Raw genomic sequence first — 6205 nt, forward strand, 5'->3', positions numbered from 1 at the left:
TCTTTGAGCACTAGATACGTTTCCTTTCCAACACCGGATAAAATCAGAGAACAGCACAAAAGTGCAACAATATGACAACAGGACGGAGAACATGTACCCCGCACAAGAATTCTAGACCTAATGGTGTGGATCTGAGTCAGCATCGGATCATGCGCCATTAAACAATTAGTACTGTCAGAATCGGTGCCAATTGTTTAAGCGGCCAATCATGCTAATCCAAGACCCAGGATATTTTGGAGGTGGATTTCAAAATTCTAGTAGCCATAGGCTCTTCCTACTGAAACAAGCAATGGTGCAACATCTGCAATATCGTTTCTTTCCGGAATCAAATCATCGTATTTGTCGGAGACCATAATTAGGGGTACCCTCAAGGCTCTTAATTCTCAGCTGGTAATCCCCATCAGCATAAAGCTGCAAAGGCCTGATGGGTGCGATCAAGTCAGGGATCAGTCCATTCGAAGGACTCGATCACGCCTCGCCCGAGCCTAGCCTCGGACAAGGGCAGCCGACCCCGAAGGATCTCCGCCTCGCCTGAGGCCCCCCTCCAGCGGCGAATGCGTTCCCGGCTCGCCCGAGGCCCTGTCTTCGCCAAGAAGCAACCCCGACCAAATCGCAGGAGCATTTAATGCAAAGGTGGCCTGACACCTTTATCCTGACGCGCGCCCCTCAGCTGACAGAGCCGAAGTGACCGCCGTCACTTCGCCGCTCCACTAACCAGTCTGATAGAGAGACAGCGCCGCCTGCGCCACTCCGACTGCGGTGCCACTTGACAGAGTGAGGCTGACAGGCAGTCAGGCCCGGCCGCACACCATAGAAAGCTCCGCCCGACCCAGGGCTCGGACTCGGGCTAAGCCCCGGAAGACGGCGAACTCTGCTCCGCCCGACCCAGGGCTCGGACTCGGGCTAAGCCCCGGAAGACGGCGAACTCCGCTCCGCCCGACCCAGGGCTCGGACTCGGGCTAAGCCCCGGAAGACGGCAAACTCCGCTCCGCCCGACCCAGGGCTCGGACTCGGGCTAAGCCCCGGAAGACGGCGAACTCCGCTCCGCCCGACCCAGGGCTCGGACTCGGGCTCAGCCCCAGAAGACGACGTACTCCGCCCCGCCCGACCCAGGGCTCGGACTCGGGCTCAGCCCCAGAAGACGACGAACTCCGCCTCGCCCGACCCGGGGGCTCGGACTCAGCCTCGGCCACGGAAGACGGACTTGACCTCGACCTCGGAGGAGCCTCCACATCGCCCGACCCAGGGCGCGGACCGGCCACATCTACAGGAGGCGCCATCATTACCCTACTCCAAGCTGACTCAGGCTACGGGGAACAAGACCGGCGTCCCATCTGGCTCGCTCCGCCAGATAGGCGATGATGGCGTCCCGCACGCTCCCTGACGATGGCGACTCTTGGCCCCCTTACGGAAGTAAGAGGACGTCAGCAAGGACTCGACGGCCTCGACAGCTGTCCCTCCACTAGGCTCCGGCGCTCCTCCGACGGCCACGACATCACACGAACCGGGCGCCAAAATCTCTCCGGCCGCCACGATGGCGTGTACTTAGGGCACTAGCTCTCCTCCGCTAGACACGTAGCACTCTGCTACACCCCCCGTTGTACATCTGGATCCTCTCCTTATGCCTATAAAAGGAAGGACCAGGGCCCTCTTAGAGAGGGTCGGCCGCGCGGGAACGAGGACGAGACGGGCGCTCGCGTGAGGCCGCTCGCTCCTTCCCCCGTGTGGACGCTTGTAACCCCCTACTGCAAGCGCACCCGACCTGGGCGCGGGACGAACACGAAGGCCGCGGGATTTCCACCTCTCTCACGACCCATCTCCTGCCTCCTCGCTTTCCCCCCTTCGCGCTCGGCCTCGCGTCGACCCATCTGGGCTGGGGCACGCGGCGACACTTCACTCGTCGGCTCGGGGACCCCCCGATCTCGAAACGCCGACAGTTGGCGCGCCAGGTAGGGGCCTACTGCGTGTTGACGAACAGCTTCCCGTCAAGCTCCAGATGGATAGTCTCCAGCAACCTCTCCGGCCCGGGACGGTGCTCCGTCTCGGGAGCCTTGAGTTCATGTCCCTCGACGGCAGCTACGACATGATACTCTTTCCACCGCCGGGCGACAGCGACAATGGCGGCTGACAGTCCGCCCGCCGGTGGCGGGATCGACGACGTCTTCCCCGCGTGGTGGAAGAACAACCCTCGAGCTCGCCCCGTCCTCTTCCCCGTTGACGGAGGAGGAGGAGGCGGGGCAACCAAGGCCAAGCAGGAGGCGGCACTTCGTCGACCGTCGAGCGAGACGACAACGCCAGCACTCCAACGGGGGGTGCGCCGGGCATTGGCCTCGCGCCTGTGACGAAGACGAGCGCTGTCTCCCCGCGACACGTCAACCCCGAGCGAACGGACGACGCTAGCGCGCTCGCGAGAGGCTTGCTGGATGTCGCCCTCGTACCTGAGACGACGGTGCAGTCAGCCCCCGACGCGACCTCATCACCGCCCGTCGACCAAGAGGTACCGACCGATTCCCATCCCACGCCTTTCAGATTTAGCCTCGACCCGCCTAGCGGCTCCGCTTTGGCGGACGCTCTCGTAGAGGCGAATCCGAACCCCCTGGGGTTTCGAATGCGGTCACCTTGGGACCGGCTGACGGACGTCTCGACCTGCGGGCCCTCTGGGTCCGAGGAAGACGACGAGCCCAGTTTCCATTGGGATTTCTCCAGACTTGGCAACCCCGGCGCCATGCGAGACCTCATGACCGCATGCGACTACTGCCTTTCCGACTGTTCCGACGGTAGCCGTAGCCTCGGCGACGAGGACTGCGGCCCGAGCCGCGAATGTTTCCACGTCGATCTAGGGGGTCCCTCCGAAGGCAACCATCTTGGCATGCCAGAGGACGGTGATCTCCCTAGGCCGGTACCTCGCGTTGACATCCCACGGGAGCTAGCTGTGGTCCCCGTTCTGGCGGGGGGTCACGACCCACAACTCGAGCAAATCCGCGGGGTGCAGGCCAGGCTCGACGAGGGAGCAGGAGCGCTTGAGCCAATCCGCCGGGACGCCGGGCAGGCATGGGCGGGCCAACCTCCGACCGGAGAAATGCGTCATCTACCCCAGGGCTTCCAGCACCGCATCGCCGACGATGTCTGGGTCAGGCCGCCACCCGCATCCAGTGGGGTCGGCCAGAACCTGGCTGCAGCAGCAATGCTCCTCCGCACGATGCCGGAGCCATCAACCACCGAGGGACGGCGAATCTAGGGAGAGCTCAAGGATCTCCTGGAAGGCGCCGCGGTCCGGCGGGCCGAGAGCTCCGCCTCCCGGAGGCAGGGGTACCCCTCAGAACATCGTGTCGCGATTTCCCGATTCATGCGGGAAGCCTCGGTCTGCACCGGGCGCACGCGCAACACAGCGCCTGCGGCCCCGGGTCGCCTCGGCAACGAGCACCATCACCGCGATCGTCGGGCCCACCTCGACGAGAGGGTGCGCCGAGGCTACCACCCCAGGCGTGAGGGACGCTACGACAGCGGGGAGGATCGGAGTCCCTCGCTCGAACCACCCGGTCTGCAGGTCTTCAGCCGGGCCATACGACGGGCGCCGTTCCCGACCCGGTTCTGACCCCCGACTACTATCACAAAGTACTCGGGGGAGACAAGACTAGAACTGTGGCTCGCGGACTACCGTCTGGCCTGCCAACTGGGTGGAACGGACGATGACAACCTCATCATCCGCAACCTCCCCCTGTTCCTCTCCGACACCGCTCGCGCCTGGTTGGAGCACCTGCCTCCGGGGCAGATCTCCGACTGGGACGACCTAGTCCAAGCTTTCACCGGCAATTTCCAGGGCACGTACGTGCGCCCCGGGAATTCCTGGGACCTCCAAAGCTGCCGACAGCAGCCGGGAGAGTCTCTCCGAGACTACATCCGGCGATTTTCGAAGCAGCGCACCGAGCTGCCCAACATCACCGACTCGGATGTCATCGGCGCGTTCCTTGCCGGCACCACCTGCCGCGACCTGGTTAGCAAGCTGGGTCGCAAGACCCCCACCAGGGCGAGCGAGCTCATGGACATCGCCACCAAGTTCGCCTCCGGCCAGGAGGCGGTCGAGGCTATCTTTCGGAAGGACAAGCAGCCCCAGGGCCGCCCATCGGAAGATGCCCCCGAGGCGTCGGCTCAGCGCGGCACCAAGAAGAAGGGCAAGAAGAAGTCGCAAGCGAAACGCGACGCCGCCGACGTGGACCTTGTCGCCGCCGCCGAGTACAAGAACCCTCGGAAACCCCCCGGTGGTCCCAACCTCTTCGACAAGATGCTCAAGGAGCCGTGCCCCTATCACCAGGGGCCCGTCAAGCACACCCTTGAGGAGTGCGTCATGCTTCAGCGCCACTTCCACAGGGCCGGGCCACCCGCGGAGGGTGGCAGGGCCCGCGACGACGACAAGAAGGAAGATCACCAGGCAGGAGAGTTCCCCGAGGTCCGCGACTGCTTCATGATCTACGGCGGGCAAGTGGCGAACGCCTCGGCTCGGCACCGCAAGCAAGAGCGCTGGGAGGTCTGTTCGGTGAAGGTGGCGGCGCCAGTCTACCTAGACTGGTCCGACAAGCCCATCACCTTCGACCAAGCCGACCACCCCGACCATGTGCCGAGCCCGGGGAAATACCCGCTCGTCGTCGACCCCGTCATCGGCGACGTCAGGCTCACCAAGGTCCTCATGGACGGAGGCAGCAGCCTCAACATCATCTACGCTGAGACCCTCGGGCTTCTGCGTATCGATCTGTCCTCGGTCCGGGCGGGCGCTACGCCTTTCCATGGGATCATCCCTGGGAAGCGCGTCCAGCCCCTCGGACAACTCGATCTTCCCGTCTGCTTCGGAACACCCTCCAACTTCCGAAGGGAGACCCTGACGTTCGAGGTGGTCGGGTTCCGAGGAACCTACCACGCGGTATTGGGGAGGCCCTGCTACGCGAAGTTCATGGCCGTCCCCAACTACACCTACCTCAAGCTCAAGATGTCGGGCCCCAACGGGGTCATCACCGTCGGCCCCACGTACAAACACGCGTTCGAATGCGACGTGGAGTGCGTGGAGTATGCCGAGGCCCTCGCCGAGTCCGAGGCCCTCATCGCCGACCTGGAGAGCCTCTCTAAGGAGGTGCCCGACGTGAAGCGTCATGCCGGCAACTTCGAGCCAGCGGAGACGGTTAAGTCCGCCCCCCTCGACCCCAGCAGCGACGCCTCCAAGCAAGTCCGGATCGGCTCCGGGCTCGATCCCAAATAGGAAGCAGTGCTCGTCGACTTTCTCCGCGCGAACGCCGACGTCTTCGCGTGGAGTCCCTCGGACATGCCCGGCATACCGAGGGATGTCGCCGAGCACTCGCTGGACATCCGGGCCGGAGCCCGACCCGTCAAGCAGCCTCTGCGCCGATTCGACGAGGAGAAGCGCAGAGCCATAGGCGAGGAGATCCACAAGCTAATGGCGGCAGGGTTCATCAAAGAGGTATTCCATCCCGAATGGCTTGCCAACCCTGTGCTTGTGAGAAAGAAAGGGGGAAATGGCGGATGTGTGTAGACTACACTGGTCTGAACAATGCATGTACCAAGGTTCCCTACCCTCTGCCTCGCATCGATCAAATCGTGGATTCCACTGCTGGGTGCGAAACCCTGTCTTTCCTCGACGCCTACTCAGGGTATCACCAAATCAGGATGAAAGAGTCCGACCAGCTTGCGACTTCCTTCATCACACCCTTCGGCATGTACTGCTATGTCACCATGCCGTTCGGCTTGAGGAATGCGGGCGCGACGTACCAGCGGTGCATGAACCATGTGTTCGGCGAGCACATTGGCCGCACGGTCGAGGCCTACGTCGATGACATCGTAGTCAAGACGAGGAAAGCCTCCGACCTCCTTTCCGACCTTGAAGTGACATTCCGGTGTCTCAAGGCGAAAGGTGTCAAGCTCAATCCCGAAAAGTGTGTCTTCGGGGTGCCCCGAGGCATGCTCTTGGGGTTCATCGTCTCCGAGCGAGGCATCGAAGCCAACCCGGAGAAGATCGCAGCCATCACCAGCATGGGGCCCATCCAGGACTTGAAAGGCGTATAGAGGGTCATGGGATGTCTCGCGGCTCTGAGCCGCTTCATCTCACGCCTCGGCGAAAGAGGTCTACCCCTGTACCGCCTCTTAAGGAAGGTCGAGCGCTTCACTTGGACCCCTGAGGCCGAGGAAGCCCTCGGGAACC

Source organism: Zea mays, chromosome 7, assembly GCF_902167145.1.
Source record: "Zea mays cultivar B73 chromosome 7, Zm-B73-REFERENCE-NAM-5.0, whole genome shotgun sequence".
Classification (NCBI taxonomy): Eukaryota; Viridiplantae; Streptophyta; class Magnoliopsida; order Poales; family Poaceae; genus Zea; species Zea mays.